Source organism: Mustela nigripes, chromosome 4 (assembly GCF_022355385.1).
Source record: "Mustela nigripes isolate SB6536 chromosome 4, MUSNIG.SB6536, whole genome shotgun sequence".
Taxonomy (NCBI): domain Eukaryota; kingdom Metazoa; phylum Chordata; class Mammalia; order Carnivora; family Mustelidae; genus Mustela; species Mustela nigripes.
The window spans coordinates 174622277-174645073 of NC_081560.1; the positions used below are offsets into that span (position 1 = coordinate 174622277).

General features: G+C 36.0%; 1 protein-coding gene across 23 annotated transcripts in view; it reads left to right on the forward strand.

The window, feature by feature from the left end:
- The window catches only part of VTI1A (vesicle transport through interaction with t-SNAREs 1A), a 351190-nt gene that overhangs the window by 90531 nt on the left and 237862 nt on the right, over window positions 1-22797 (forward strand). The window lies entirely within an intron of this gene.

A 22797-nucleotide genomic window follows, 5' to 3' on the forward strand; every position in this document is an offset into this window, starting at 1 on the left:
ATTTCTTAGAATTTAGCTCTCTTTTTTTGTTTTGCTTTAGGAAGTACAGATCGTGTAAAATTTATTTTACATAGTTTGGATAGCTCTTCCCCAGTATGTAAGCCACAAAAATATGTGGCTAACAATAATTCTATTGATATTTTAAATTTATGTCATAAAAATGTTTATTTAGGAACAAGAGGTATAATGAAAATGATTCCAAATATTGTGTTTGTGTGTGAATGGCTGGTGTTTTCTCTTGGCCTGAGTTCATGGCTATCCTATACTGGCTTACTATGCGATGAGTTCTAAGGAATGAATAGAAGAGCGCAAATGGCATTGGCATTATGGTGATGGTGAGGAAACTAAAGAAAACCATAACCCCTCCAGATTCCTTAACAATGTGGGCAGCCCTTCTCTCTGACATTATTAATAGATTGGCTTTCTGCCCTGATTGGAATAAAAGTCAGCTTTCATTTTTCTTTTTGTCCTTGGGCTCACCTTTAGAAGTGACTCTGCTGGTGAAGAGTGTCAGTAGCAGAAAGAGCCCTGACCATGATGAGGTCAAAGGATCAGACTTGGGTTCTAGCTCTTATTTCTCGGACCCTGAGCAAATCACATATCCCTGGAGTCTCAGTTTCTTCTTCAATAAATGGAAACAATATTACCTATCTCAGAATATTCCTAAGAAATGGTACCATATGCTAAAATGTTTTATATATCATAAAACTATACAAGTATAAATACTATTGTGTCATTGGGTGATCTACAGGCACTTATCTTTCTCTATTCATAGAAAAAATTGTATTGTGGCTGAAATTTGTGTATATTTAAGGAATTTTTTAAAAAGTGTTAACTTTGACATCCTTGGGGAATGTAGACCTGTACCAACTGAACAATAAGTGACTTTCTTTGACAAAACATCCCATTGGTGAGTCACTTAGAATGTGGGACTGGGTTGGGTAGAGGATATTCTTGCTTTGATCACAGGCCTTGATTTGTCTGATTGGGCAACCTTTTCTCTTTCACTATATCATTCATGTATTTCCCTCCCAAAGCTTAAGGAAGTCATCAAAGAAGATCACAGATACTACATTGATCAAGAGGATAAGATTGAATAAGATTTTATAGTTACTCCTTTTGATGTGTGCTAAAATATAACATTCATATAAGCTTATCAATGTAGTCAACATGGAAAATGTCACTTTAAGAGTGTTCTGAAAACCAACCTCCATCCCCTTGGACCTTTTGGTAGAATACAATGGTAGTTTATAAAAGTTTTGTAAAATTAGATATCTATTTTTCATATAAGGCTTGGGAAGTTCTTGCAGAGTATAAATCCAAGTCTGGGAGGAGGAACACATGGGCTTTGTGGAAGTGAAGACAGATATGGTACAGCCTTTGTCTAGAGGGGAGTCATCACATTTTCTTCAATGACTTCAAAAGCAGAGTGAGAAATGAGAAGGCAGGCACAAAGTGTTTATCCTGTTCTTGTTTCTTACTAAAGTAAATGTAGGGGAAAAGTCACTGTGACAAGTGCCATGTTGTATCTGCATTTCCTGCTTCCCTGCTAGCCCTCAGCCTCGTCACAACGGGTCAGCCAACAGTCCTGTGCTTTGATTGTGACGTAAACTTATGATGCTAATCATTTTGTTATAGTGTGAGTAGAAGAACAACGTCTTTCAAAAGGAAAAACTTACTGGTTTCTTTTTCTTAAAGACTATGAAATGCAAAGAGGATAAGAAGTAGAAAATCTAATAAGACCTGAAATAGTACAGAAGAGGGAAGTGGCTTACAGGTATTGATCTAATGGTTCTTAGACCACAACAGGAGTTTCCACCAGGCAACAGCAAAATTACAAAGTAGTAACTTTCTCATAAGGCAAACTTTATTAATTTGAAGGACTACACATTTTCTAAGATGTTGTTTTTCCTCTTTGGGGGTGGTAAAAGACAATATAGTTTTATGATATGATATAAATAGTAGGTAGAAGATATATATATATATATATATATATATATATATATATATATATATTTTTTTTTTTTTTTTTTTTTTTTCCCTCTACCTGGAAAAATAACAAACTTGACAACCTTCTTTGGGCCCTCTGAGATGTTTTCTGATGTTTTACTTGTCCACAAAATCTAGGAGATATTGTCTGATGGACTGAATTAGAGAAAGACAGGGCAAGCAACTCCATTATATGGCCTGATAATTAATCAGCTGTGTGACTTTGAGAAATCACTGACTCTCTCTCTCTTTTTTTTTTTAATTTGCAAAATGGAAATCTGATGGCAGATTCTTTGTATCTCATAGGTTTTAATAAAGTAAAATGAGGTCATATATATTCAAGTTCTTAGAAAGTACAGAGGGCTCTGTAGAATGTCATCATTTTTATGCTATTGTCAGCAAAAGTGGTCATCTTTCAAAATTACTGGCAAGAGATTTCAACAAAATCTGTAAACTTTTCTATTCATTAATTTGGTAACTATTATTGGCAAACATAAAAGAAAGTTTATGTAATTAATTATATGCAAATAGAATAGAAAACATATTAGTTTAACTACTAGTGTCTTCCTAGCAAATAATGAAATTAATGAAATCCATCTTCTAAAGTTCTTGAGACATTTTTTATGTTTTAAAAAGTTATTTTGTCCAACTGGCAGTTATTGTCTCTTTAACAATAGCTACTCAGCAGAGGGACACAGGTCCAGAATGCATTTGGTCTGAGAAAAAGTACATGAATATTTCTTTTTTTTTTCCTTTTTGTTTATTGAACACCTAACATGAGCCACACACTATTCTCAGTCCTCTACTTTCATTATTCTTTAATCCCCATCACAACACTTTGTAGTCATTATTCTTCTCATTTTACAGATGGGAAAATGGGTACAGAGAGATTAAGTTATTTGCCCACATTTACAATCAAGTTAGGTAGTAGTACAGCCAGACCATCTGATGCCATGCTCTTAACCAATAGACCAAACTTAGATAGGAATGGGTCCCACATACCTAGGTTTTCCAAAGTGATCTGTTGTAGTAAAAATAATATGTCACGTTCTAATATCTATTAAGTTCCCTTTCATATAATTTGTTCCAAAACTAACTATTGAATGCCGTGTGCCATGTGCAAGATAATCAAGATAGCCAAAGTCCCTGTTCCCAGGCAGCTTATGTATGGGGACAGGATTTGGGGGCAGAATGAGAGAGGTATTTTGTTAAATTAATGAATGAATGGACGAGTACATTTCAGATAGTGGCAAAATGAAGCAGGATATTAAAGAGTAACTATGAAGGCTATCTTAAGCTAGCTAGTCAGGAAAGCTCTCCCCAGAGAGGTGCCTTGTAAGCTGAGTCTTGAATAGTACAAAGATACCATCAGTAAGCCCCACATTTGGGGCATGGGATTCCAAGAGGGCAAAGCAAACACAAGTACTCTAAAATGAGAAGGCGTCCAGGGTGTTCAAGCAAAGGAAGAAGACCAATATGGCTGCATCAGAGTGAGCAAGGGGGCATGGTACGTGATTAGGTCAGAACCAGGTGGAGCGCAGAGTCTGTGGGGTCCCAGGGCATGGGAAGGAGGCTGAATCTGACTTTTAGAATGTGATGCCATTGAAGAGCTTTCAGCAGACAAGTGGCCTGATCTGTATATGGAAAACAGGGATTGTAGGGGTAGAATGGCAAAGGAAACAAGGAGTCTTTCTAGGAAATGTTAAAATGTTAAATCCAAGATTTGGTTCGTTTACCAGTTGAAGTGAATGGAAGGATTTGATGGTAAAGATAGAGGGGAAACTATAAGTCATTTTAAAACCCGTTCAGGAGCAAGGAGCTTGAAATTTGTCGTTAATTTCCTTTAACAATTGGCATGAGATCCCAAAGATTCTACCTGAAGGACAGCATGCCCCCCTCAGATGGAGATTAATTAGTCCTTGCACCTGGTTGGGCTTTATACAGACAACCGCCAGTCCACTGGGCTGTTGGTGATGGATACTGCACTTATAAATCTGAGCTTAAAACCAAGTTTATGATGGCATTTTATTTGAAAATTATGATAATGATACCTATTTCCTAAGAGTTTATGTGAGGCATAAATAAAATGTGTGTAGAAAGATTCTGTAAATTACCTCTTGAAAGTGGGGTTTTTTTCTCTAGAAATCTTCAGTTTAGGTAGATTTTGAATCTACCTAAAGTATAGATTCACACTACCTAAAATGTAAATTTGCTTACATTACTTACTACCCAGAGTGGGGCTCAGGACCAGCAACATTTCTTGGGAGCTTGTTAGAAATGCATAATTGTGGGTCCCACTTTAGATCTACTGAATCAGAATCTGCATCTTAGCAAGATCAGTGAAGATTAAATCAAAATATAATTAGATATCCACTCTCCAGTGTTAACATTTAGGGTGTGTCTGTTTGAACTGGATAAAGTTCATTCCATTGGATCTCCTATACATGTGTGGACATGTATTTCTAAACATGTGTGCAAAAATTTAAGCAGGTAGCCCTTGTGTAGTTAACACCTACACTCCCTATGAAATAATGCACGTGGTTATATCTGTTAATATTGGTGGCATTGGATATGAGGGTCGTATTTAGGAGCTATAGTAACTGTTTATCTTATTTTGTTCAGGAAAATGTGAGTAGGCATTACTTGGCAACTAGAATAGCTGGTAGCCTATCCAGTAACCCAAAAGAGACTCATTATACTACTTTATGTTTCTCAAAATACATTTTTCCCTATATTTAACACTACGAGCATTCTTTTTAAAGAATGGTATATTTATCACAATTTCCTGCATATCTTGTTTCATTAGGAAATTGCAAAGATAGATTTTCTGAGTAAGCATAATACCAATGTTCTATATTTATAAGTTATTTTCATAAGAGAAATATTTTCTCTCTAGGCCATATTTGTTGTAGAAATAATACAGAAGGTTCTTCTACATGCGGTCGAGGGTTTTCTTGGGAGTCCCATTCTTTTTCTATGAAGATTCTTGTGCACTCGCTCATGCTTTCTCCCTCTCTTTCTCTCTTTTGGTAAAAACATTTCAGTTCTGCTCTAGTAGCAAGTTCTAGTTATATTATCAGCTATGATCACCATTGTTAGATCCTCAATGTAAAATATTCATTTTACAGCTTAAAGTTTGTACCCTCTTCCAAAGTTTGTACCCCTTATAAATTTTTTTTAATTAAAAAAGTAGATTTAGGGACGCCTGGGTGGCTCAGTTGGTTGGACGACTGCCTTTGGCTCAGGTCATGATCCCGGAGTCCCGGGATCGAGTCCCGCATTGGGCTCCCAGCTGCATGGGGAGTCTGCTTCTCCCTCTGACCTTCTCCTCGCTCATGCTCTATCTCACTGTCTCTCTCTCTCAAATAAATAAATAAAATCTTTAAAAAAAAAAGTAGATTTATATCAATTTCAGTATTTCAGTACTCTGTAATAGTTAATCTAATTTTAAGCTGCAGACATTCCCCATTTAAGGAATATCCACAAGCCTGTTTTACATGATGTGTTCAGATTATTTTTGCTTTTTATAATTTTATTCATCAAAACCCAAATTTATTTGGCTTAATACAGTAAGTCAGAGAAGCATATGGAGTACTTTTTTTTTTCTTCTGGAAAATGAATAATTCTTGAAATTACAGCATTTTCACGGGAATGTGATAACTTATGTACACCATAGTTTCTCTCCTTTGCCTACATCTTTTTTTTAAGAGTTCATACAAGAAAAGCAATCAAGTATCAGCTCACCTTTTTAAAAATCAAATAAAATGTGTTTCATGTTCAAAACTTTTAAAAGAATCAGAACAAATGCATTTAAGATAAAAGTCCCTTCCTTTGTATCTTTAATTGTTTCAGAGTCTTGGCTGAACTACTGATGAAGTTTTCCAGAGAGTTTCATGGGGTTATAGGAAGATTATGGAGTACAAGACCACAATACTGCAGCTTTATCACATTCTATCTTTTGGTTCTTGATACTGTCTTTCAACTTACCTTATTATTATTATTTTAATTAACTCACTATAGAACTCTTTTTGGAATTTCAATCAGTCTTAGAAGTATCTGTTGAAACAAAGTTTTTATCAAACTGAAGGCAGTCATTTTCTTTATCATTGCAGGAGTTTTCCCCATGTCTTTTGATATTTTCTTACTCTTCTGCCTCCTCCCCATCGTTAGTATTAAGCTCATTCCTCTCTTTTTGTCCTCCTGCTCTCCTTCCCTTCGTCCCATCAAGAAATTTTGAGTGTTCATTGCTAGGTACAGTGTAATAATTTTATTCAAAAATATTGAGTGTATTAATTTACCATCTACAGAAAAGATTGGTGGGTTAAACATTGCACAGTAATACAATGCAATACGCAAAACTATTTTTGATGTTGTAAGCTAGCTTGAAACTGAGCTAATATATTGCCTGCACAAAATAAGGAAGTTGTTTCTTTTCTCTCTCTCCATTTACTAGTAAGTCATTTATAAGACTTGTGGGAAAATAGATCCAAAAAGTATTAACTGTGTGTTTCTTGCTCTTAGAGCTGTTATCAGTTGGTAGAAGAATAAATTTCTGATTCTGTAATATTAGTGGAAGTGATACACATTGTATAAAAAAAGGTACACATTATATTTCACGTTTTCAACAAGATTTCACTGAGCTCTGCTGAGTGTCAGATGCTTCAGGGATGCAGAACTAGAAAAACAAGATATCCTATTCCTGGGTTATCTGAGTAGATAATGTTATGCCTATAAACACTGATTCAGATTTTTAACTTGAGTAATTTTGTTTAGGCACAGATCAGAATTCAGAAAAGCGCTGCCGTGTCCGTATTATTGCAACAATATCAAATTAACACTGTGTTGTTCTGCAGTATAGGAACAGAAAACGGGATTATACATTTGGGTTTATATTAACCATCTATTTTATCCAAGTGTGTGTGTGTGTGTGTGTGTGTGTGTGTGTGTGTGTGTGTGTGTATATATATATATATTAGAGAAAATACTTTTGTATAGAATACTAAACTTTTTGACAAAAAAATACTGCTAGAAATAAGTTTCTCTATTCATTATTTTGGCTGGTGGAGTATGTGGTTATGCTTTCAGATACCTTTGGTTGAAAACGCATTTTGTTAAGACTTACTTGACCATGCCCTATAAGTTTTTAAAAGTTTTCCCCCAGTGGTAAAATAATCACTTTTAGTGTGTAGTTATCACTTACTTTATAATTACAACCCTATTAAAGTCTTCCATCTCAAAAAGCTGTGGCTCTGCTCTGAGAAGAACAGAGGAGGTTATCATTTGGCTGAAGCTCTTGAAGAACATTTTCAAGTTACGCTTAAATTTACTTTGTGAGGTTCTCTGAAATATTGGTGAGCTCCATAGTAGTAAGAAAAGGATGTCATTTATACCGTATTTGGAGAACCTTCTCCTTAGGTGGTCCAAGTGAATTCATAGGGTTCATTTTTAATCCATTAAAAAGTATTATACTCATTTTTAAAGGTGTCTTACCCCGTAATGCCTATCACTTTTCCATTTGGTTTGGAAGACACACGTGAAGCCATTCTTATTCTGTTGCATTTCTGTGAGTTGAGAAAAAGAATGACGACCAAAGCAGATCACTAAAATGCCAATTTACTTTCAAATATTACAGTGAAGGACGGTTAAGCTTATGACCTTGTTGCACTGTACTTATATAACTTTCCTTGGGATTCTTTTTTAATCAGGTTTATTTTCCCTTTGAGTCTGACTTCTAGTGCCCAGAAGTTTTCTTTTCAGCAGTGTTTATGTATTTAACAGAGTTTTCTGAGGTGGGTGCTACAGAATGTTCACAGCATGGGTTCACATTGGACTAAGACTGTGTACGACTTATATCAAGTGGGAAACTTGATGGGCATGAGCTTTAAAAACGTTTTTTTTGTGTGTGCTCTACATTTGAAGCTTTTGCCTGTATTTCCTGTTGGGCTACGATGTTTTCCAGCATTGCCGTAAGAGAACAAAGTCAACATTAAAAAATAATTTTTTTATTGAAGAATATATTTTTCCAAGTAAAGTCATTATCAAAGAGACTGTCATGGTGGGTCATCATTCATGTGTGGCCCTGTGTTGCCCTTTTGCATCTTGAGATATAAACTCTAAGTCATAGTTAAATAAATATCTATTTATTTAGAGAGATGAAACCACCCTAAAGCCAGACAAGGAAGCTTTTTGAAGACTGTCCTTTTGGAGGAAAACTAAGCATGTTGTTGAGTAGTTCTCCCATTATCCTCCATGTTGGTAGTACCATCACGATCGATTGCCTAAGGTCCTCATCCACACTGAAAGGTTGATACTTATGTGCATATAAAGTGTACCTTTAAAATGGAATGAATTTTCTTTATTTCCAAGTCCAATGCTATTTGCTATATGTGGCAGTTGAAAAGAGCACAGTGGAGTCTTAACATTTATTCAGAAAACAGTTACCAGAATTAGGGTTCATTAGACCTGGACTGAGCTACGCTTATCTCTAAGAGAACAAGAAAATACTGGCTTAAATTAATATTATTAGCAAAATTTTTATTTGGGAGTAGGGTAGGGGAAATAGTCAACCCACCTGAGAGGGAAAATAGATTTTATATAATTGAGAAAGAGAGAAAGAAGCAGACCCTGGCACTGTCCTAGGCACTTAACACACAAAGTTTCTTTTAATAAGGGGAGCTATCTTGACAAAATATCTACTGGGAAAATCCATAGCTTATAAATCCTCGTGATAAACATATTTAGCATTTTTAAACCAAGGTGCAGGAAGTCATTAAGTCCATTTCATTCTGTCAGGGAAAGGTAGACCCTAAAGAATAAATCCAGAAGGGCAGGGGGAGATGAGTAAAGCAGGAGCAAAATCAGGCTTTGGGGCAAATACGTGGCTTGTGAAGACTTCCGGAATGTGTCCCGTGGCCTCGCTAACATTCATCTTAGTTATTAAGTGTACTTAAAGGTGTTAACATTTGCTTTAAAAACATTTTCCCTCAAACTTTTTATTATTTCAGAGTAACCCCCCCAACTAGCCTATCCATTTTAGTAGTCAGATGTGTAATTATTTTTTAACACATTACAGGGTTTTTTAATGCTTTGAATTATAAACTTTAGTAGTTTTTAACCTTATATTATGTGCTGAAAATAATAATGCTAATATTAAGAATAACATTGTATAATCTACTTGGAAATTTTCAGACTCCTTTCACATTTGTTATCTCGTTCTACCAATCAATAAATTAAGTTATCTGAAATGGAAATTATTTGTTCAGACTTATTAGTATACTGTTCCCCTGAAGACTTCCCCAGATGTTGTCAATTTTTATCAATCAGAGTGGATACTAAATTTCATCTGGCTTCATGAAGGAATCAGTAATTTTTTTGTTTCCCTCTTCCTCATTAGCATATCTATAAATTATCTATAATGTTTAATGCTCTCTGCAGATTTGTTGATGATTAGAGCCTATTACTTAAACAAAGAAACAGACAAAACTGTCATGCTAAGATAGCTATACTAATTTAAAGGATGCACCAATTTTTCTCACTGGTGCTAACATAGAACGTTTACAGAGTCATCCAGATTTTTCATGTAGGTTGAGTTAAAGAGATTGACTGGAGTGACTTTGTTAATATAAAAAAGAGGGCTTTTTTTTAAAAACACTATGACCCTAAAAGGCAAGCATGAAGATGGACCAAGTATCTTATTGCCTCACTGATATTGCCTGCCAGCTGTGAATTTTCTTACTACAATAAGTCCCCTCATCTTTATTGCTGTGTGCAAGGTACAGTGTTTCATTTTTCTTCCTACTTGGGCTTCCTGTAGAATGCACACCCCATATAGTTCTTTAAATTCATACTGTTGTGAGAACAAGTCAGTCTTTCTGTTCTCTCCTTTGTTAACTGTATACCTCATGGAGCAGCAGTTCTTTCGTGCCCTCCCTGAGTTGTTGGACTCTGTTCAAATTAAACCCTGTAAGAGGATCAGCACTTTACAAAAGTGGAGTGTATCTTTGTATGACACCATGTATTTTTGTATACCATCGTCTTGATCTGGAAAATGCTAACACATTCAAGCCAACTAAGGGTCTCATACCCACCCCTTGTAAATGAGGTTTCCCATCTACCACATAAAAAGTAGGGAGAACACATGTGCAATTTTTGCTTCTTTGAGGCTAAAGATATTCATGCATATAAAATGCATAAGAATTATTTTGCAATCCAAGAGCCAAGTCAGATCACCTTTCGCCTGTAGTGAAGCCAAATGGAATGTTTATGGGGCTTTGTGAATAGGCAACTTCAAATCTTGGCTCTCCCACATGATTAAACAGGAGACCTTGGGCAAGTTCCTTAGCCTTTCTTTGTCTTCATTTCCTGATCTACAAAATTTTCATGGGTCTTCTAAATGGCGCTTGATCTGAGTTAAATAAAGCACATCACATAAAACACCCATTGCACGTTCAGTCCATCATCAGTGCTCAGAAATGGTAGTTTCCACCAGTCTGCTTTGCAGAGTAATGCTGGCTGCTGTGACAAGTAAACCCCAAATACCCAAGTGGCTGGATGTAGTGAAGCTTATTGCTTAGTCTTAGAACAGTCCCATGCAAATGTTCCTTCGTGGTGAGCAGACGCCCTTCCAGGCGGTGTTTCAGAAATCCAGCCTCTCCCACTGTGTGGCTCTGCTGTCCACGGAGGCTGTTGAGTCCTCTCCATTGTGCCAGCAATTAGGCAAAGAGAGAATGGAGAAGGCACGCTTGCTTTAAAAGCTCCATAGGCACCGAGTGACACACATTGATTCTGCATACGTTCCTCTGGAGGACTTGTTGGGTGACACCACCAAGATGCGAGGGGGCCAGGAACTCCACTTGCAACTGGGCCACCACTTTCTAGCCACCACTTTGTGCAAACACAGAAGGGCAGTTTACCCTCCTCTGCCATAGCATTTATTCTTTACCCACTGTTCAGCCTCATAATCCAGTCAGCTAAAACCCTGGCTAGTAGAATATAATGGGGAGAGGTGGAGGAAGACATGGCTTATGGGTCAGGTCAGTGGATGTAATCTTGTAGAATTTGTGACAACCGAAACTTTTTCTCATCTCTGTTCTGTTAATAGACATAGTAAAGACTCAGTATCATTTGCTTTGTCTTCTACCAAGCATTTATCTCCATTCACTTCTCAAATTTATATTCCTTGGATCTGTAACAAAAGATAATTCTGCTGCATGTGTTTTCATCTAAGTGTTGACAGTAGATACAAGTCAGCAAATTTATTTATACCATTTCTAAAGTATGTGCTTCAAGAACAGTACGAACTGTCAGAGCCAAGAGGAACCTAAGGAGACACGGGGAGTCAATGTAGTGTGGTATCCTGGATGGGATTCTGAAACATCGGACAAATGTCTGAGGACATTAGACACCAACTAAGGAAATATGGAGAAAGTGTGGACATTCATTGGTAAGACTTACCAATATTAGTCCACTAACTGTGACAAATGTACTACATTCATGGAAGATGCTAATAATAGGAGATACTAGGTGTTGAGTATATGGGAACTGTCTGTACTATTATAATTTTTCTGCAAATCTAAACTGTTCTAAAATAAATTTATTATTTTAAGTACTGTTGTAATAACAGTAGCCTTCATATTTGCTGAGTAGTCACAGTGTGATATTGCCACTGCTGCAGACCTGGCCTCTCCTTTTTAACTTTTATATCACCGCTGTCAGTAACAGGGCCTTCCCAGTAATTGACAGAATCCATGTCTGTTTAAAGCATCTTGTTCAGGCTTTGGCACTGGAAACGTCCTAGGAACGTTTGCCTCCTATTTCTTTGCTCTCCCTCCCTCAGTGCTTCTAGTCACTCTGAAAAGGACAATATGAGCTTTTATTTGGCTAGCAAAAAAGATCAGACTAATAAATCACTTCATTTTACAACTCCAGGAAATGGGGACATGGTCCCAGTGCTCGTGGGGTTTATCAGTATGTGCCCTCTTTACAATGTGTAAGGAGTAGACTATTTTACTTATTAGATGAATGATAGCATTTTTTCCCCTTTCAGTCTAGCAAAACAAAACAAACTCTATGATGACAAAAGAAACAGTTTTGTAAGAATATTAAGACCATAGATATTTTTTCCACTTCTGAATTTCCCAAAATGTTACTACTTAATTTTAAAACTAAAAAAGATTTTATCAGGGCGCCTGGGTGGCTCAGTTGGTTAAGCACCTGCCTTCGGCTCAGGTCACAATGCCAGGCTGCTGGGATTGAGCCCCACGTCAGGCTCTCTGCTCAGCAGGGAGTCCGCTTCTCCCTCTGCCACTCCCACTGCTTGTGCTCACTTGCTCTCTTTCTCTCTCTTTGTCAACTAAATAAATAAAAATCTTTTTTTAAAAGAACTTGATCTACATTTGAAAGTGCCTCGAATATATTCTTGAAAAATTATTTTATGTCATAATCTCTCAAAACATACAGCTAGAGAGAGAGAAAAAAAGAGAGATTCCATATGTCAATACCACGAACGACAAAACACTTGTAAAAACATAATTTTCTATTATTTTTCTTTCTCTGTATGTAGCTGCCCAAATTGTATAATACTAGGATTTACACCTAAAGGTCAATGTCTCTGAAAATTCTATACCAACTTAAAACTTTATTTTTAACTTCCTTGGCCTACTTCTTTGGTTTATTCTAGCATCATAGTGATGATTTCCGTATTTCTCCACACACAGTTGTACCCATTTCAGCAATATTTATATGTGAAAGGAAGTGGAAGTTCGAATCCAGATTTGCTGACCCTTGAGATCTTATATTGACCTTAGTAGGTATTAACTTTTTAGATCAATAAGAGCTGTTATTGACCTCAAAGAAAAGTCAATATCTGCTTGTTAATTTGCAGCTTGAAAATGTTATACATTTTGTTCTTCATTATTACCCTACTTATTTCAGCCTTTAAAAAAAAAAAATGTCTTTACTGTTTCTACCAAGAGATCATCTTGTCAAAACATTTTGGTTTTGGTGTTTAAGGAGATAATCACTGGGCATGGTGGTCATTTGTGAGTTTCTTACAAAATAACAGCTGGCTGAGATTCTTGCTGGCTGAGATTCTTGCTGTAAGAATATTAAGTGAAATAAATATACTTAATTGTATCTTATTTAATGTAGTGTTTAACACTTGAGAAACAATTTAAATGATCTATAGCTCATGATAGGAATATTCTGATGTGTATATATGAAGAGCAAAAAAAAGTCAAATTGGAAATAAGTGGTCTGAAAAGCAATTAATGTGTTCCACTTTTCTATGTATAATAAAAAAGATCAGTGCAGTTGAATGTTCAGTAGGTACTTTTTATGTGGATAAATATTAAAAGCTTTTATATAAGTACTACGTCTGTGGGTTTGAATTTTAGAGTCCTGTGCTTCTAAAGTTTTATTAAGTGTTTAAGTTTTAAGTATTGGTAGAGAAGTGGCTTTTCACATCATCATTGTTTTGTATATTAACATGGAAATGTCAAGTTTTGCATAACTTGAAATGTCTCAGAATTGCCTATTGCTGAAATTCAAATGTCAGAACAATACTTCTGCACATATATGACTCTGATATTTCAACTCTAAAAACCTCATAAATGATTCAGTATCACTTTGGCCTTGTTATGATACAACTTTAAAAAGAGGCAGAGAGATTTAAATCTGGTTTAGGAAGTGGTAGTCTCATTCAGTCTAGTCTTGAAGCACTAATCTCTCACTCATTAATGATCATTAATCTTTTTAAAAAAATATGTAACCATTTTGGTGAAGAATTTGAGTTTTAATGAGGATCCTTTCCGTATTTTGTACCAGTACAAAAAAAGGAAGCTGTTTCATTTTTTAGCAACAGGATTGGCTTCTATCTTACACTCTTTTGTGATATTAGTTCATTGTCATGTTCTCAATATTAAAAAAAAAAAAAAAGCTTTATTCAAAAGATGAAGGCTTTCTAGAACATAAATGATAAATAGAGGCCAAATGGCCTGTAGAAGTAGACTTTCAACTGTTAATTTACTCTTCTAAAGTTCACATGGCATTTGGACCTTTAAAATTTTAAATTTTAGAGCTGGAATGAGTCTTGGAGGTACCTACCTTTGTCATTTTACACAGAAAACTGAATCTTGATGTCTAGTCCCTGTTTATTGCTAGCGGTTAATTTTTTATTTAAAAATCTCAAATATTGTTGACTATTGCTGGCGTATTAATAGCTTGAAATAAAATACCTTTACCAGTCCCATATTTTTGTGTTAAGTATTTCCTTTCTTATGGAAAAAAAATCTTTCCCCAGGGGGACTTTATCACTTGAAAAGGCTTATTTTCATACATGGTCCTAATAGCCTGTTTTATTTCCTTTTCTTGGATACAAAGTTATGACAATTAAAATATGCCAGCATTTCAATATGATAAAATTGATATGTTTGGGGTCTTACTATTCCAGAAATAAAAAATGCTATTAGGGTCATAGCTTGAGTGTGTACCTTGGCGTGTTTCATTTTTCCTCTGCTAGGAGATTAGTGGAAAGTAAGCTCTGTAAATTAAATTTTATTGCAAAATTATCTTCCGATGTTCAGCAGTGAAGATAATATTGAGTGATAAAACTGGAGTGGATTTTGTGTAAGGCAATTACAGCATGAAGACCACAATCTAAATGAAAAATATTGCTCAAGATTTTCTATAATCTGTAGAAAACTTCGTTTTGGGATATTTTTAAAGTTGTCTCATTTTATACAGGTGATTATAATACCTAAGCTAAATTGCAGCAGTTTGAAAGCATTACTGAATGTTTTTAATGAACACTTATATATGGTGAGAAGGACAAATTTATATATATATATTTTTTTTTTCATAGTTGGGAAATTGTTATCATTTCAAAAAGTCTTTCCACTACTGGAGGTCTTTCTATGCAGCTTGCTTTATCCAGTGACCCCCCTCTCTCTCTTTGGATAACTGCATATGAAAGTTAAGATCAAAATGTGCGTGGTGTATTACACTCTCACTGTGGCGCATGTGAAGAGGAGCTTCTGTTCCGGGTCTCCATTGTATAGTTGAAGAAGTATCCGGTCCTTTTATAACTTTATTTATACCTCAGCTCTTGAGTTTGGCCTTTACATAGTAACTGCAAACAGATAAGAAAAAAGGCCTTGTTCTTAAATTATGTGGAAGGTCCTTGGTTTGAGAGAGCCTTTTAGAGGTAAACTCGGAAAAAGAAAGTATGTGTGTGTGTACATGCATGTGTGTGTACACGCTCTCCCCCTCTCCCCGCAGCTCCAGCTCACGTGTGTATTTCCTGGCCTTATGTTCTTCTTTTTCACCTGTTGATCAAGATGTGTTTTGTGGGTATCTGATATGAGCAAATTAGCATCACAAGCTTCTGGAATGGTAGAGACAGACGATGGCTGTGTCAGCGTTGGCTCCATCCCAAGGAATGGAACATCTTCTAATAGTATTATCCGGCAGAAATTATTAAAGGGATCTGCTTGTTACCTAATGTCCATAGGATCCTGTCATCTTGAAATAAAAAAAATAAAGCCATTCCCTTCAATAAATAGGAACCTAAAAAAATTAATAATAATTCAGAAGAAGTTACTTTTTACTTCCCACAGGCAGATTGGAAGAGATAGCTTATTGATTCAATATATATGAATCCTTATCGTAGACTTCTCATGTCCTCATCACTTGAGGCAATTCATCCCGCTGAATTGACTGTAATGCCATCATGAATGAAGACCATGGAGGTTTATCAAGATGAAAATAGCCCATTAAGAACTGATCTGTACCAGTTTCGAGAAGCAGAACCTGAGACCTGGTCCGTGAGGCTTTGGCTAGGAAAAGTTCACTCGGTGCTGGGCATAGCCCAGCTCCACAGGCCCCAACTTTATTAGTGTGGAGATAAGCTGATTAGGTCTTGTCAATCAAAGGTGCCCATATCTCAATTGAGAGACACACACTCTCTCTCCATTTTTCTTTAAGCATTGAAGCAGGCAACAAAGAGAGAGATGTGTGGTACGCACCCCCACGGTTGTCGCCATGCAGGGCGCAAGGGTCCTGTGATGATGTGATGACTGTATTAAAGAGTACATCAATTTGTTTTAAAGTGTTTTGATTTTTTATGGTGGCATTAAGAGAGAGAACATTGTGGTTGCAGCTTTACTAGAAAGCAAAGAGTTCTAGAAGAAGAAAAAAAAAGTGTTTCTTTGAAGCCTACCAGGGCTTTGAATCTTGCTGTGCCAATGGGCGCTTAAGTGCTCCTGTAACTGGCATCCTCAGATCCGCCATCAGCTTAGGAACTACCTTCCTCTCCAAATTATTCCTTTAGAAGAACAGGGGAAAAAATGTTAAATTGACCTATGTGATAGTAATGTTTATTGACCACAAGTTTTTTGTTTTTTGTTTTTGTTTTTTAATGATTTAAGATTTTGGATGAACGTGTAACATACATTGGCTGTATTGATGTACCCTGATTCATCTGTAAGGAACGTAGATATTTCTAAATGTTCCCCAACTATGGATGGGCAACGTTGCTTCATTTAATTGTTTTATACAGAATAAAGCCTTGCCTTATCTATCTGCAAGATAAACTTGACTAATGAATATAGGCTGTCAAAGTGGAATTCTGTAGGGCTTCAGCTGGAGACCTCATCATCTAGTCACTGTTGAGAAAAAGGTAGAGCGATGGTGTAGGGGGAAAACCTGGCCTTTTGTTCTTCACATCTGAAGTTTGCTCACTGCAGGCCTCCTTCCTACTTCAATTGCAACAACAGAAAGGAGCCCTTCCTCCTCTCCCCCAACCCCGCATGCACCCCCCCCTCCCAGTGCCGCAATCCTGCATGGCCACAGTGCCACAGTGGATTACCTCTTGATCAGCTATTCTTCCCTTCATTCCATCCATTTTCCATGAACCAATCAGACAGCCCTCTCAGGAAAGACTGGTGCTGATTTCAATAAAATGCGAATTCTGTACACACAGATCCACATAGCCATTCTAGATGTTGCTTGTCACAGAGCAGAAAAGGCATTCATGCTCCCCGGACTCAGATATCTCGATGGAGTGTCCTATGAGAAAAACAGAAATTTGAGTAGATGAAGATAGGACTAGTAATAGTGTCTGAAGTGGAAAAGGCACTCCACTTTCTACAGCACTGATTGGCCAGAGTGGACGCACAGATATGTAGATGCGTGTGCCGTCCATCTGCGTGTGAATGTGCTCATGGATATCCCCCCCAAATGTATACAGCATCTAAGACATGTGAGATAGTAAGAAAACTACTTCGTCACTGGTTCTCCAGTGACCCAGATGGGGGTACTTGGCCATGATAAGTCTGTTCCCAAAAAAATGTATGATCTTGAAGTGTCTTCTGAGTTGTTGGAAAGATCAGTCAGTGATGCTTAGACATAGGTGTATTTTAAATGTACAGATTTACTATTCAGGATTCTTTAACTTAAGACAATTTATTATTGGACTTATCTTAATAACAGTAAAGTCTTCAGAATGCTCACGAATTTTTTTTTATAAAAGTTAACGTGCAGCTTTCCAGAAATACCATATATATCTATAGAGAGAGATATATCTCCATACATTCACATCTCGGATACTCTGTATTTCTATTCTGTGTAAGCACCTTCTCATTGCTTAGGTTTCTAGCTCGATGTCCCTTTTCTTCCCCCGAGAAGACTCCACTGACCACTCCTTTTAAAGCAGTTTTTTTTTTTTTTTCCCTCATGTCTTACCAGACCCCTCCCTGATAGCACTGATGGTAAATAAGGATAATCCATAACTGACGTTTTGCCTGTCTGCTACAGAAGAATGTAAGCTTCCTGAGGGGCATTCTGTTGAGTGACTGAAAGAACTGGACGGCTCTGGTTTTTTTATTTTTTTATTTTTTATTTTTTATTTATTTATTTATTTATTTATTTATTTATTTTTAAAGATTTTATTTATTTATTTGACAGAGAGAGACCACGAGTAGGCAGAGAGAGAGAGAGGAGGAAGCAGGCTCCTGCTGAGCAGAGAGCCTGATGCGGGACTCGATCCCAGGACCCTGAGATCACGACCTGAGCCGAAGGCAGCGGCCCAACCCACTGAGCCACCCAGGCGCCCAGCTCTGTTTTTTTTTATTATGAAGAGAAGTTGCTCACTAAACTTTATCAATACAATAATCATAGCCTCTTTCCAGACCACTTTTAAGGAGATCTGCTATGGCTTTGTGTCATCTTAGGAGTTAGCTGTATCGTCTCTTATTGTCTTGAAATTCTTAATGCATTCAAGTAGTTCTCTCCAAAATACCTTTTTGCACATTAAAAAAAATTACATTTTACTCAGCAAAGTGAAAATTAAGAAGAGTATACCTTACTTAAGTTAGTCCACCATGCAGCTGGTTGATACCAATGAATAAACATTTGGTAGTAAAGATTTTAAGCCTGTAATGAGTCTGGATTCCCTTTTTCATTTACTACATACATTAGTTGTTAAGTTTTGTTTCTCTCCACTATTTACCAGATAAAATTTCCTAAGTTCACTTTGGTAATTGTTTTTAGGCTACAAATGTAATAGTGAAAATTAGGTTGCAGCATGATAATGTTGACTTATCGTGAGTTCAGATACGTTTGTTTCACTGAAATCCTGTAATAAGCAGTATGGAAAGAAATGCTTGGACTAGGGGGCATTTGCTACTAGTGGCTTTGTCATTGTGTAAACCTCAGTTTTCCCCTTTATTTTCTGATGAGCAAAGCACATAACCATTTCTCTTTTGCTGCTTATAAAGATAAATACTTAAATTATTCAACTTTAAGCTGTAAGCATTTTCAGTTCATACCAATGATTTTGAAGAATCACCTTTTTTTGGGCAAATTTAGAAGCGTACTTCAAAAGAAAATAAGATGTTTTAATATGCTTCTCTGATCACTAATTAACTAAAAAATTCTATTTGAATAATATAGGGAATTGTACACCAAAATAGATCATGCTTAGAATTAGCATTTGAAAAAGCATTCTTGGGAAGAAAAAAAAAAGTCTTTAAAGAGAGATTTTCGGGATACCCTAGAAATATTTGGAAGAATTTTATAAATTAAAGACTACTATCCCTTATTTGCACCTCAGAAGTATTTTCCATCAATAAAGACATATGTTTTGAGTTGTTTTTATCATCAACATTTCACACACACACACACCCCCAAAACATAAAAATCTATCATTGAACTCTTTATAATGTACCAGAATTTACCAGTGGCCCTAGACAGTCTTAGCCCCTGAGACACTAATTTTTTGTTTAAATTTCATAAAGGTGGAGGAGTATTCTGAGTGATTTGATGAGTTTTTCTTTGGGAAAAACAATTTTTAAAAAATAAATAATATCAAGCGCTTATTCTTCAGCTTCTCAGATGACCTTTCAAATAGTTGTCATACAGAAGAGTCCTGGTTTATCTGGAGCAAACAGACAAAGCTGCTGGACACTAGAGGTTTAAAGTATCAAAATTCAAAAGCAATGACGTTTTATTATTTAAAAACAAACATTTTTTTTCATAGTCTTCCTTGACATATTAGTATTTGTTCAAGAATTAGAGGGCCACCAGCTTCCCTTTCTTTATGTTTACCTTGCAGCTCTGCTTGGCAAATGTTTATTTCTGAAAAAAAGTAAAATTGAGTATATTTAGGACAATAGAATCAATATTATCTCAGGTTGATTTTCTTTTAGGATATTACATTTTTCTTAAGTGACAAATACCAGGTAACTTCCAGCAATAGGATTTAGATGACAGTTTTACCTTTTAGTGAGTGTGTGTGTGTGCGCACGTGCATATATATAACTATATAAAATAGATTTTCTTTTATAACAACATCTAAGTGTCTCTTGATTCAGCTAGTTTTATCATAGCAATCACATGTTGTAGGGAGCTCTTTTTGTACCATTAATAATAACTAAAACACAATCGTCTTTTTAAGGGAGAGAAAGAGAAGAGGGAAAAGGTGGAATTTGAAAAGGGGGGAAATCTGTTCCTATTCCTTCCCTGAGGCTGAACTGTTTATCACTCTATCCTCATTCGATAAAAGTGAATTTTATAATAAAATTTTCCCTAATCGGGCACTGTCAGTGGAGGTGTCTTATCGCTGAGAGGAAAATGACACCGATCCTATCGGAAAACAGAAACGATGTCACCATGTTCCCAATCACAGCTCTTCAGCCCCCATATCTACCTTCTCCACAAACACCAAGCAGTGCTTTTTTCATAAGAACATCAAAACCGAGCAAAGTCATTAAAATTGCACCCGCGTAGAGTTGCAGGGACCAGCCGCACTAGCGCAAAATGGGATGTGGGAAAACAGACTCTCTAAATGTGCTAATTCCATTGTCACGTGTTTACGGCTTAATTTTAATCAGTTAAAAAAGCCACACATTGCAATAAATTGGCATTATCTTCTGTGACACCAGAAGACACAGTTGGTTCAAGGATTTAGAGGGTCACTGGCAACAGTATATAGTATTACAGACAAAGTATTTTTACGCTTGAACTGCGGTAGCTAAGGTACAATCCCCAGTTAAGACTGCAAACAAAGACTATAACCCACATTGCACTAAGTTCAACTTGCAGACCACCTCCATCCTGGATGGACTTTGTATGCAAAACAAAGAATTTCGAGAATTTTTTTAAGAGTAATTTATTCATCATATGAAAAAATTTTTTTAAGTAGCCTTTCAGTGCTGTCGCCTTACTGCATACTTGGCAATAGACCAATAGTCTTTCCATAGGTCCTCTCCGTAGACTTGTCTTCCAGGGCTGATGTTTCATTGACTGTGTTTACACTGACCATTCGACTTGTGAGCCTAAACAAAGATACATTAACACGCTTGAGGAAATGCAAACAGAAAATAGTGTCATTGACAATTGTTGAAGGCCAACAATGAGAGACTATCTCTAATGGTCTTAATTTATTAACGTCAAATTAGCACCAAGATATTTTTACACAATTGAGTTCAGAAACTGCAGAAGTAGAAACTGCCGGAAAATTTAATTTTAATTTGTTCCATGGGTTTATTCTTGGGATATACATGTCTCTATTTCAAAGCAGAATAACCCCTAGAATATGGACTGACCACTCTGCATAAGAATATCTGTGAGTGGCTTTTGGACAATCAGTCATTTTCCATGGCAAGGTGACAGATACCACTTTGGTTCTCAGCTTTGTAAATTTTCAGGACATTTACAAAAGAATTTTAAACATGAGACATCATAAAGTTTGTTTTAAAACATCTACTAAAATGTTCAGAACTGTCTGACCTCTGTAGTTCGTGAAATAACAGTGAGTGAAAAAAAAAACAAAAACCCAGTTTCAAACCCATTTTTTTTTAATTGACAAATCTGACCTTGAGGGAGGAAAAAAAAATGCAACCATAACTTTTATGGAATGAAAAGAGCTTTCAGAATTAAATCATTTGGCAGTGACTGAAAAAAATAAACATTTGAGTAGCTTTTGTTTTAATTTTGTTCAACGCTTTGTTGATCTGTTTGTACCAAAAGCAGCAGAAAGAAAAGACGAAGTAAGAGTGAACCAAATAGAAATAATGTTTCAGCGCATTGTGCTTGCCTTCACTGTGAGTTCAGTTTTCTATAGTCGATGTCAGATTGATCAGACCTCTGCTGTGTGATTGAAGTACACTTTTTAAAAACATCTCATATTGTGAAGTTAAAATGATTAAGTCATAATACCACTAAAATTGTTTTTCTGATTGTACTCACTTTGCCACAGAGGCTGGCTGAGTTACTGCATTTCTTCTAAACAACTTGTGTAAATTAACAGGGTCATTCCCTTTAAAAAAAAACAACAACAACAAAACAAAACAAACAAACAAAACTAATAGGGAAGAGGAATGAGTGCAAATTTCGAACACAGTTCTTTTCTCTGCTAGGATTAGCAGCCGGTTCTGCATGAAGGGAGAGAGGTTGAGGACACAGAGAAAGGCCTTCCCTCTATGATGGCACTTGGCTTTTTAAAGGAGACACTCACAAAAAAAATCACAGGAACGTTAATTGTGTAAAATGGGATGTCGGTTTTTGTTACATATCTAAAAATGGTTTCATTGATTTTGTTTAGACTTTACCAGTAGCTATGGGTCTTGGTCAATGATTTTTTTTTTCTTTCCTTGTTTTTCTTTTTGAGGAGATGAGCTAGTTTTTAATTTTCACGTATATACATACATATATATTTTTCCTTGTTGTGTGTTAATGGTAAAAATGTTGTCCGAGATGATCAGTATGTGCTGCCTTAAAGAGAAACAGCTCCCCCTCTATGTTTGACTGGAGACCCATAGGATGTGTTGATTGAAGGAGATTTATGGGAGGTAACGTGTTTCTCAAGTTCATACATGAGGTAGCAGAACAGGTTTTATTTAGCCTTCCTACACCATAAAATTAATTAGCCTAATATAATTGCTAAGTTGAAATCATGTTTCTGATTTAAAATTTGTAATGTATATATTTAATGTCTTAGGGGGAAATCACTATTTTAAAGATACAAATCACAGTGTCCTAGTTAACCTGACAGAAAGCAACTATGGAAATAATAATTCAGCCACAAAACATCATGCTTCTTTAGATTTTTGACAGTGGAGGAAATAGAACATTTTGAAAAATCTACTTGGAGGCTATGTAAAATCAATTAAAAAGTATAATGTTTCATGATTAATGAAAAAGACCATGTTTTATTTATATTTCTTCTTGATTTACTTTAGTTTCATCAATAGAAGTTATGCAATTGCAACTGAATTCTTTCATGGGACCCCTTTCGTTAAAAAAACTATATTA